Source organism: Dasypus novemcinctus, chromosome 13, assembly GCF_030445035.2.
Source record: "Dasypus novemcinctus isolate mDasNov1 chromosome 13, mDasNov1.1.hap2, whole genome shotgun sequence".
NCBI classification, from domain to species: Eukaryota; Metazoa; Chordata; class Mammalia; order Cingulata; family Dasypodidae; genus Dasypus; species Dasypus novemcinctus.
In genome coordinates, this window is record NC_080685.1 from 1,142,032 (window position 1) to 1,153,864 (window position 11,833).

The following is an 11,833-nucleotide window of genomic DNA, read 5'->3' on the forward strand; positions in this document are numbered from 1 at the left end:
ACGCAGCCCTCGGCGTTGCCTCTGAAATCACAGAGGGCTTTCAGGAGGTGGTGACGGGATGAATGTGCTGTGTCCGTGGAAGACCGTGTCTTCTGGCGTTCAGAGCGCAGACCGTGAGGCTGCACCTGCCCCCGAGGTAGACTGCTCTGCCCCACGGTGCCAGACCTCGTGAAGGGGTCACTGTCAGTTCAGGCGAGATCCGACTAAAGAGAGGGTCGGATCCGGGTTACTGTGAGAGAGAGCCGAGGCGGGGAGCTGGAGGTCGAGAGCCGGAAGAGAAGGGAGAGGACAGCGCGTCACACAATGGGGGCCACGAGCCCCAGGCCCGCCGCCCGCAGCCAGCTGCAGGCGCCCCAGCGCGGGGCTCAGCTGATTCTGGATCTGAGCTGATACTTCGATGGGTCGAGGCTTTGGGGGGCATTGGGGGGGTCTTTGCCTGTGGGATAACGTGCCTCTTTGGGGGCCAGAGAGTGGACCACGGTAACCTGCCTACAGGGCCCCCGAGACTTCTGGGTCGTACCCTGGAACCGGGGGTTACCACCTGACGTGGCCGGAGGGCTGGTGCGCTTACGTGGAAGTGCGTGGTCCTGCTGTGTGCCTAAACGTGACCGCCGGGGCCTTCCCAGAGGGGACGGGGCGGGGGGGGGGGGCGACACAGGGGGCGGCAGCGGGAGGCCGGAAGCAGACCCAGGCCTGTAGCTCTCAAAGCTGGACGGGCCCCGGGGCGGCTCGGGGGAAGAGCCCCCCACCGCCGCCTCCAGGCGGACGAGACTAACCCTGCGTTAAGCCGCCAGGTCCGCGGTGATCTGTTACAGCAGCAGCAGGAAACGAAGGCCGTGTTGTTCAGCTACTCCATCGCTTTCCTTCCTGGTGCGTGTGCAGTGTATGTGCGTGTGTACGTGTGCACACATGTAGGTGCACGTGTGTCTGTGTGTGCGCGGGCAGTCGCCCTCTCCCCAGCTCCGCAGCCCGTTCCGCTCTCTAACCGTCCTTGTGCGGTTTCCGCTCCCCCTTCAGCTCTGGCCGCCATGTTCCGTGCGCCCTGGCCCTGGTTTCCGCGAGGACGGCTGTGCCTTCTCCGCGGCTCGTCTCCGTTATCCACGTCAAGTCCCTTTACCGCCGGCGATGCAGCAACCCTGGGAGCAGCCGTGGGTTTGGGGGTGCCTCTGCGGCTTCCTCTTTCCAGCCCTGCCTCTCCATCTCCAGCCTCAAATTCCACCTTCTGCCACTCAGGCCTAGATGACTGCTTGAGTTCCAGCCCCCAGCTGTCACCGCCCGCTTGGTGCCCCTGGGAGAACGCCCCAGAAAAGACCTAACCCAGGGCAGTTCCTTTCGGGTCAGATTCCCTCCGGCTTCTGCTTTTGGATGCCCTGCAGTGCCTTATGATAATATATTTTTAAAATATTCGACGAGAATTTATCGGTTTTATATGTGGAAGTAGATGGCGGCAAGCTCCCCTGCCGTTGTGGGCACGTGAGCCTCCTGTAAATGACATAGCAACCCGCAGAGCCCAGCGCCCCCAGCCCTGAAAGTGGGGAGGCGTTAGAGCAGCTGGCCTGGGCCGCCCCCTCCGCCCCGGGCCGTCACGAAGCAGGTGTCGCGGCTGAATGTCGTGTGAGCGGTGCCGGCCGGTGTCTGCGGGGAGACAGCTGGCCGGCGAGCCCTTCTAGCGCCCTGTCCCGGTGTAGGACACTGGCGGGGCCACCGAGTGAAGGCCCGGCAGGTACACGACTCCCCGGGACACAAGGGGGAGGGTCTCACGGGGTCCGCGGGTGCCCCACACCCCACCAGGGACCTCTGGGCTGGAGGGTGCATGGCGGGAGGAGGGGCGCAGGGCCCTGGGGTCCCAGAACTCCCCCTCCTCGTCTGTGCCCCGTGATTACCTGGAGGAGTGAAATTCCATCCTGGCGAGGTCTCAGGTCCATGAGTCTGACTTGCTGCGACACTGTGTGTTAGCTCAGGAAATATTTATTACAAATATTGAAAACGGACCGGCAGCTTTAGTATAAAAATGTGTAATAATTAGTAAGAAAAGAGGCAAGAAACTGAAAGATGCATAACAAAGGACACAGGCAATTCACGGAGGAGGAAACGTACATGGTAAACACGGAAAAAAGATTCACGCTTCCTAGTAACCAAGGCAATTAAAACAACATGGGGTTTTTTCATCTATCAAATTAGCAAAGTTTTTTTTTTAAGTGATACTATCTAATAATAGCCAGGATAGAGGAAAGAGGCCCTCCCATTTTCTGCAGGGGGAGTATATTTTAGCATACGTCTTCCAAAAAGCAATTTGATAAGATGCCTCAAAAGTTCCAATAATTTCATTTCTGGGGATTTATCCTAAAGAATAATCCTAAAATCGGGGGGAAATCCAGGCCTTAAAATTTAAAAATTGGAAATCTTCTAAAAAATACAGCAATAAGTGAATGTTAAATAAGGTATAGTATATCCAATCACTGGGATTTTGTCTATTTCAGATAATGCATGTGAAGATTACACAAGAACACGTGCATATAATACAAGGTCAGGGGAGCAAGCAGCCACAAAAGAATTTACAACACCTTGTTACCAGAGTCATCTTTGGGAGGTGACTCTAAATTATTGCCTTCTCCTTTTTACTATTTAGAATTTTTTATTTTATTTCTATTTGGAAAATACATCGTCATCAAACACCGTAAAGCCAGAGAAAAGGATGGGTGTGCCTCATCATATCCAATCCAATATTACCTTACCATATTCCAGTATTACCTTAGGATTTAGATGTGGAAGAAAACGAAGGGTAATGAAACTAAATATTGTCCAAACACATGCATTACATCTTTCCCCTCACTAAATGGTAATAACCACTTGATAGCTACTAACTTCCTTTTTTGTGTGTGCACAATGGTTCACAAAACCAAAGAAATAACCAAGAAGAGCCAATGAAAAGGGGAAACACTTGCTGACTGTCCACAAGGACACGCTGTGACGCGCGTAGGTCTTGTTGGAAACAGTCACCAAGTGGATGTGCACGTCCCGGAAACGGTTTGAAGAGGCAAACGCCAGCGTGCTCAGGCCACCTGCTCCACCTGCTGGAGGCCCGGGAGGTGGCGATGCCCCTGGGGCGGTTCTCCAGGTGCCTCCTGCAGGCTCGGGGATCCGCTTCCACAAGGTTAGAAAGAGAGCTGTACCTCTGAAAGAACGAAGGCTCCCCCAGCTGTGGAGGAGAAAAGGATTTTATTAATGATCCTGCAAGATCAGGTGCGCGACCTGGATAACATGCTGGTGCGCCAAACAGCAAGAAACACTGACATTTATACCCTGAGCCGAACACGCAGGTCCCTCCCTGCTGCCCACTGATTGGGCACTTCAGGGGTTACAGCCTATCCGAGACGGCAAACTAACTTACGGGGTTCCCGCCCTGAGTCGCCGCTCCCCGTTCCCCCATTCCATTGAGACGGGGGGGGGGGCTTGGCGCCACTTTCACTCTTGATACTGCAGCTCTCCTTCGGCCCCGCCCTCGCTTTGGTGCCACTTTTCAAATTCTTGGTGCCAAAGCCGCTAGAACCCCTTTCCCTCCCTCATCCAGCGGCAGAGCCGGCTCTGGCTTCCCCTTTGTGTGAAAATTAAACTCAACCCTTTCCCACAAATCCCTCCTCTTACTTTTAGTTTTCACAATTTAGTTTCTCAAATCTGCTAAGAGGTTCCTCTTTAAGGGGGTACAAGTGGTTTTGCTTGTGCTGTGTGGGCATCTGTCTGGTTAGGGCCGTTTCCATGAGTCTCTGCACTAACCCTCGGGCACATGGGATGATGCAACATCCAGCTGCTGCGCGTACCCAGCCACCCTGATAAGGGACATCAGGACAGACAGGGCCACCCCTTTCCATTTTCCAAAACAGCTCTAACCACCCTATGAGTAGGTCGTCTGTGCCAGAATTTTCTGCCAACTCTTCAGATAAGGCTGGTAAGCCTTGCCAGGCTGTGGTGATAGTCCTGTCTGGGGCCACGTTCTTGGGGATGAAGGTAGAGCAAGTACCTCCAATCATAACACAGACGCCTCCTTTCTCTGCTGGCATCGTGTCCGGGGCTATCCTGTTTTCCCAGGCCACTCAGCTAGTGGCATCCAACTGTTCTGCTCTTCCCTTAACTGCATCCCTAGTATAACTGATAAATCTTTGTTGGTTATAATATATATATAATCTAATCCACATTTTTGTTAACAGTGGCCCACCAGAACAAGAATGACTCAAATCCTGCAGCCACCTGATTTCTAGCTTTAAATTCACCAGGGACTCCCCAGGGAACTCCTGCACTAGCTAGATAAATTCAGTCCTCAAAGGAACCAAGTAAACCCTTTTCTTTCTCTTTCCCTGGTTTTGAGTTTCTTCCTCTTTTCAAATGCCAGGTGAATGGGGCGGCCACTGAACAGGCCCCTCCCACTTCTCAGGTAACGCTGGCGGAGGACGCCTTTACCCCCAGAGGTCTGCTCGGGGTGTGGCCAGCCTGGGGAACTTGCCAGCACTACCCTCACTCACGTTCCCCACGCGGGGCCACGGGGCCACGGTCCCCAGGTCCTGGACCCCTTTCCCATCTAGAGAGACAGGCAGAGGGACTTCCTGGACCCAGGCGGGAAGCCGGGGTGGCTTTGGTGCTTTCCTTTTTGACGGGAGGGAAGGGAGAGGACAACGCACCGCAGTTTTCACCAGGAGCAGCCTCTGGAAGAGGAGCCGCGGGCACCTCAACTCCCGTTCATGCCCTTCCATCCCTAACGGAAAGGGCACGACACGAGCCGTGGGCCGGCCTGTGGCACAGCGTGACAGCTGCTTTTGTTCAGACCCTGGACTGTATGTTTGACCCATTCTGCCCAGGCGTTTGTGCCCTCATAGCCTGTCTCTCTTTCTACGGTCTGCTTTAAATCCTCTGCCTTCAGCCTCCTGACTGCGCTGGGATCACTCTGAGTTGGGGCGCCGGCCTTTGGTGGGTTTCCCTTGGCATCTCTGAAGGGTGAGCTGGAGGGGGCGTTGCTGACGTCACGTGCACAGGGGGGGAAGGACTCGAATACGGAGCCTCCCGAGGGGAGCTTTACCTGTAACGTCCACCCCCCCGGAGACTGTCGGGGGGAGAATAACGGTTGTTGTGGCTGACTCTGTCTGCCTTTCCAGGGGTCATTACCACCGGGCGACACTGGAGGCTGTGCAGTCTGGTGGGGCATTGCCTTCATGAAAGGCCGTCTTGTCCTCTAACGGTTTCCCGTGTGGACGTTCCTGGTGGCCCACCCCTTGTCCTCGGTAGTCCACCACACATGGTACCGAGGGACACGGGGGGGAGGTCAAGACAACCTCTCGGTGATCCCGGGCGTAGATATTTTTCCCCCTCAGTCACCACTGCTGTCCTAAATCCCCACAGTCCATCACCTGGCAGGCGTCCAACTGCACAGTCTGCGACTCGAGGCCTTCAGCTACACTTACTATCAATCTAACGGGGCTTGTCACGACCTGAATCTCAGACATCACAGTATAATTATTCTCATTTTCAGCAACATTAAATCCTTCACCTGCCAGTCTCTTAAGGCACTAGACAAGGTGGATACAGGTAATAGCCTTCCCTCTAGGTGGAGGGGCGCCTTCCCTCTAGGTGGAGGGGCGTCTTCCCACAAAGTCACTGATACGGAGTCCGTCCAGCCCCTCTCCTTTCTGACGCCCTCCCAACTACTGCCTCCTCAGAGTGCTCCTGGAGGGATCTGGAGTTGGAGTTATTTCCCAGGACTTGGTGGTGTGGGGTACTCATCGTCTGGGTTGGGTACTGACCCCTTTTCTCTGGTATATTGGGTCCAGCCTCTTCCTGCTGTCTGGACTGCAGCCTCAGTTGTCAACAAGACTTGATCAGATCCTTCCAAGGTGGCTGAAGCTTGGACTCTTTCCACGACTTGATTAGGACCCAACTGCCTGGTTGGTGTTGATGGACAGTGAATCCAAGAGGCAGGGTCTGGGCCAGCAAGCCACGATGCCTGAGGGGTGACAAAGTGGAGGACAAAGCCAGTATGTAATTCTTAGGGAAGAGATCCTTCGACTCTAAGAAGGAGGTCTCCAGTCCTCCTGGGAAGAGGCGAGCCAAAAGCATTCCATAAGGGGAGACTCCCAGCTCTTTCCTAGGGCAGTTCTAATCCTCAGTAGGGCTACGGGTCAGCCTTAATCCAGGGTGACTTCGTTTCTAAGACCAGCTTAGAAAGATGCGTTTTCAAGTCTGATTCGGGAAATGGACTTGGCCCAGTGGTTAGGGCGTCCGTCTACCACATGGGAGGTCCAAGGTTCAAGCCCCGGGCCTCCTTGACCCGTGTGGAGCTGGCCCATGCGCAGTGCTGATGCACGCAAGGAGTGCTGTGCTACACAGGGGTGTCCCCCGCGTAGGGGAGCCCCACGCGCAAGGAGTGCACCCATAAGGAGAGCCGCCCAGCGCAAAGGAGGGAGCAGCCTGCCCAGGAATGGCGCCGCCCACACTTCCCATGCCGCTGACGACAACAGAAGCGGACAAAGAAACAAGACGCAGCAAAAAGACACAGAGAACAGACAACCGGAGGAGGGGGGGAATTAAATAAATAAATAAATCTTAAAATAAATAAATAAATAAAGTCTGATTCATTCTCTACACCCTTCCTGAAGACGGCGGGTGCCCAGGTGTATGGAAGCTCCACGTGACACCCAGGCTGCGCGTCATGTTCTGGAGGTAAAGTGGCACCATCGTGTGGGTCTGTATTTTCCACTCACCCATAACAAGGAAAATTTGTTCGGGGATAAATTTAGAAGTTCCTGACGCTGTAGCGGAGGCCAGAGGACACGCTCCACCCATCCTGTATGATCCGCAATAACCAGAACATACTTTCGCCAACCCATCGGGGGCATTTCAGTGTAGTCAACCTGAACGCTCTGGAATGGCCTGAGGTCCAGCTCCCGTCCCCCTTGCTCTCGCTTCCTTAAGACTCTCTTATTAACCTTTTGGCAAATTATACATCGTTCAGTTATTGTTTAGCTACAGTATAAAGGCCCATGCATCCAAAATACTTGAGAACCACATCACACCTGGCCTGTACCCCCCACGACTCCCTTGGTGTAAGGCTGCTGATGCCTCTCTCATCACTTGTTTATTCAACATTCTCCTGCCATCTGGGAGGAGCCACCTCCCCTGATCATCCAGGGTTGCTCCTAGCTGCTCCAGCTCCTTCACCTCCTTGTCAGAGAATGTGGGGCCCTGAACTCTTCAGGAATGGAGGGTGCCAGGATCGTCAGCTTCAAAGGGGAGCCAAGGGAGGCTTCCCCAGCCCCTGCATCTGCTCACCTGTTGCCCTTTGCCTCAAACGTATGACCCTTCTGACATCCGTTTACATGCACCACCGATATTTCCTGGGTAAAGTAGATTGGCCAATACTTGTTTTATTAATTCCCTGTGGACTAGCCCTTTTCCTTTGCTGTTAATCAATCCCCTCTTTTCCAAAATTTTTCCAAAGGTGTGGACTACCCCATGGTATACTTAGAGTTGGTGTAGACTGAACCATCCTTTTCCTCTAATGATTTGAGGGCTTGATTTTATGCACACAGTTCACAGGTTTGAGCTGACAGTCACTGGGATGTCGGCCAGCTTCTCTCACCTCACAGGTTAGTCCATCCACAATTGCACAGCCACTGTGTCCCTTCCTTCTCAGACCCCGGAGGACCCGTCTGTGAGTAATTCTTCCCCCGAGTGCAGGGGAAGTCCCTGAGGTCAGATGGGACTTGCTCTGACACTCAGTCAGGTCTAAACAGTCCTGCTCAGGAGCCTCCGCTTGGTCAGGTCCCCTCCAGAGGAAGGAGGCCGGGTTTAGGCTGTGGTCTGCTGTCAATGCCAAGTCATTTTTCCATGAGGACAGCCTCATACTTCAGAATTCAGGAGTCAGTCAGCCACCTCCCGCTTTCTGAGACAGGATAGTTTTGACCTGATGAGGGGGACTAACGACCAAGGCTCCCCCGAATCAGCTTCCTGCTCTCTCCCACCAGGAGATTAGTTACCACCACAGCTTGAACGCGTCCAGGTCATCCCCTAGTGACTGGATCCAGAATCTTGGAAAGGAAGGCTACCGGTCTCCTTTGACCTCCCAGATTTGGGCCAGAACCCCCAAGGCTGTCCCTTTATCACTGTAACACACAGGTGGAAAGGCTTCTCAAGGGAAGGGAGGGCTAGGACAGGGGCCTGCAGCAGTGCCCGTTGAGCCCCTCTAAGGCCTCTATTTCCCATTCTTTCCATTTTAACTTGTCGGGCTCTTCCTCCAACAGTTTGTGATGTAACCCCTTAGTTTGGGGTGCATAAGAGTCTATCCACAGTCCACAATCCCCTACCAATCCCAAGACTTTCCTTAGTTCTCGAAGAGGTAATTCAGTTATGGCCTGTGTTCTCTCTGGATTTATCCTCCTCTTCCCCTCACTGATGAGATGGCCAGGCACGTGACTTCCCTTTCTACTAATTGTAACTCACTCTTTGATACCCTTAACCCTTGAGCTCCCCAAAATTTCCATAGGTTCTTTGTGGTTTGGGCCCCCACCTGCCTTTCTTCACCTGATCCTAGCAGATCATCTACATATTTTAAAAGGGCTTTTTCAGATAGAATTGAAATTTTCTCCAATACTTTCTCTGGTTCTTGCCCAAACAGGTTGGGGGATTCCATGAAGCCCTGGGACGGACCGTCCGTCTGTACTGCTGCCTCCTTCCAGTGAAGGGACGCTCCCACTCAGATGCGAACAAAGGGGTCGAGGGGGCAGGCCTGAAAGGCGTCCTTCAGCTCTACGACACTAACCACTCATGATGAGGGGGTCTTTCTGAGGAGGGGTAAGGGCCACGGACTACAGGGGGCCGAACCTGGGCAATCTGGTTGGTGGCCCACAGGTCCTGCACCATCCTCCAACTGTCATCCAAATTTTGGACGGGTAAGATGGGAGAGTCAAAGGGGGACATACAGGCTTCTAAGAGTCCATCTCAAATAAGACCTCAGTGATGGGTTGAGGTCCCTGTCGCCGTTTAGGGGAATGGGCTATTGTTTCTGACAGCTTCTCCTTCCTTTTTAAATTTGATTTTAATAGGAGGAACCCGCAACCCCCTCTTCCCTTCCTTTACCCATACTTCCTCCTTGATGCCCTTTCCGTCTTCCTCAGTAAGTAGGGCTAGAGCTGTTTCTATCTGCCCATCCCTCACTCCCAACTCCAGCTGCAGGATGCCACCAGGTCCCTTCCCAACAGACTACTCCCAGCCTCTGGGATGTACAGGAGAGGGCTCAGAATTTGGTTCTCCTCCAACGAATACTTTGGCTCAAGAATGGGGACTCTAAACCCCTTCCCTTTTACCCCCGAGACTGTAAGGGAACTGCCAGAGAGTTTGCTTCCCACTGGGAGGTGGTTCACAGAAGACGGAGCTGCTCTGGTGGCCACCAAAAATGTAATTCCCTCTTGCTATGGGCCCACCTTTAGATTTGCGAGAGGCTCCCGGTGGGCTCTTGATATCAGGAGCCTCTGACCCCTAGCCCTCAGAATTCATCAGGGGTGGGGCCCGACCTTCTGTCTTTAAATTCAGACACTCCCTCTTGAAGTGGCCAGGTTTCCCACAGTGATAACACCCTGCCACGTCCTGCTCTCTCTCAGCCCTTTATCCCGGCTAGCCCAGCCTGCTCCCCTCGCTCGTCTCTGCCTGCCCCCTCCCTGCCTCGCTTCTAATCTTTTCTGGACCATGTGGTCAACCGTGCTCATCGTGACTCTGGCTTCCTGCTTCTGCTTTCCCCTCCCTCTTCACAAGCACTTTCTGAGACTCTCACTAACTCCTCCAGGTTTATCCATCCGTCCATCTATTTTCTGGATCTTGTTCTGAATGTCAGGCCAAGACCCCTTTACATAGCTGACCGTTAGCATTCTCTGGGCCACAGGGTTATCAGGGTCCACGCCTGAACATTTCCTCACCTGGTCCCTCAACCTTTGCAGGTAAGCAGAGGCAGTTTCGTCTTTTTCTTGATTCACCTCGAAGGCCTTATTTAAATGCTGTGATTTAGGCATGTCCAATGTTATCCCCTGTACAATGAGGTCTCTAAGAGCCTTCACTTGTGCTCTAGCACCCTGATGATTATTATCCCAGCTGGGGTCCACGTTAGGGAGCTTCTGCTCCGCTGCCACCACCCCTTGTCCGGGCGGGCGCTGCCTCTCCCACTCCTTCAGAGCCGCCTCCTCACCGTTCCCCTTTCTCCTCCTGTAAAGAGGATACTCAGTATAGACAAAAGTTCAGACCACGTGTGTAGACTCGGGTCTAGGAATTGATCCACTTGATCAGCCAGACCCGCTGGCTCTTGCATTAACGACTTCATCTGCTTCTTAAGGTTTCTGACTTCCGTCCTTGTCAGTGAGGCATTCACATACCCCATCTCTCCTGCCCAATCGGCGCTTCTCTCAAGGAGTAAAGAAGCCCAATGGGATTCTGTTCCCTTGCCCTCTTTCCTTTGGGGGCCGTGGAGAAGGGAAAGTTCTGTACCCTTCCTACATTGTTCCAATTCCTTCCTTAACTGCTTGGAGTCATAACTGGTGGGGCGGTGGGCACCGATTGGCCCTCTGGCTCCCTGGGGGCTTGGGTGGGTCCTATCAGACCTTCTGACTCCACCAGCTCCTGCCCTGAGAGAGGAGGGGAGACATAGGAGGAAGGAAGGCTCAATAGGGGTCCCGGGGCTTGGCTTCTTCAGACTCTGTTTCTGGGTCTGGAGTCTGGGCTTTCATGGGATAGAGAATGGCCTCCCTCCCCTTCAGCCAGCACGTGGCAGACTCAGACCCCTCCTTGGAGAAGGGTTTCTTTTCATTAACATAAAGTACAAGGGTGGCGCAGAGCCAATTCTCATCTGCTCATATTTTAGTCAAAATACATTGGACAGTAAAACGCTTTCTTTGGCCCAAATGTAAAAGCAACATTTAATCATTTTCTTTTTATCCTTTCCCTTAGTCTGATCAGTATTGGTCCAGTGTTTCAACATCCAACCTAATGGACTATCTGGAGGAATGCCCCCGGGGGACCCAACAGAGACCCCTTTCCTCTTTTCCCGGCTGGCCGACTGCCACTGTTCCCCGCTCTGAGTCTTGTCTGGGTTTCTTTCTCTCAAATCTTTTCACTTCGTCTATCTCCCACCCTTTCCCTCATGGGAGAAGGGAAACGCAAACTGGGACCCCACACGTGCTGCGCGCAGTATGTCCCATGTCCCATGCACGCACAGTCAACCCCACTCATCAGAACTCCCCCCACCAAGGCAACACCTAACAGTCCTTTTCTTACCTTGGCCCGTGCACAGGGTTGCCTGGTCACTGAGAGGCAGGTTCTCCTTCCCCTTTTCTCACCCACAATCAGCAGATCCAAGCGTCTGGTCTCAGGTCCTCCCAGATGTCAAGATGGGCCCCCAGCGGCAGAGTCTGAGACCGCTCAATCAGCGGGGCGCGCCTTCCCCTCCTCCGCCCCGGGGTCCCCGTCCTAAGCTTTGGATCCCGGATAAGCCCCAAGATTGTTAGAAAGAAAGCCGCACCTGTAAGAGAACAAAAGCTCACCCGACTGCAGAGGAGAAAAGAGTTTAATTAACAGTCTTGCAAGAACGGGCGCAAGACCTGAATAACATGGCCGGCACAAACAGCAAGAAACACTGACATTTGCACCCTGAGCCTAGCAGCAGGTCGCTCCCTGCTCCCCACTGACTGGGTGCTTCAGGGGTTACAGCCTATCCGAGACACCTAACCGACTCACACGATCCCGACCTGAGTCGCCGCTCCCGACCCGACATTCCGGCGACTTGGTGCCACGTTCACTCCTGGCACCG

At 53.7% G+C, this 11,833-nt stretch overlaps 1 long non-coding RNA gene across 1 annotated transcript; it reads right to left on the reverse strand.

Moving 5' to 3' along the window:
- Nucleotides 1-3,071: 3,071 nt before the first annotated feature.
- On the reverse strand, nt 3,072-11,545 carry LOC101445054 (uncharacterized). Its single transcript, XR_189087.5, has 3 exons — nt 11,302-11,545; nt 5,790-5,989; nt 3,072-3,199 (listed from the first exon to the last, which is right to left on the reverse strand). It is a non-coding gene; the product is annotated as an uncharacterized lncRNA (long non-coding RNA).
- Between the last annotated feature and the right edge of the window lie 288 nt (nt 11,546-11,833).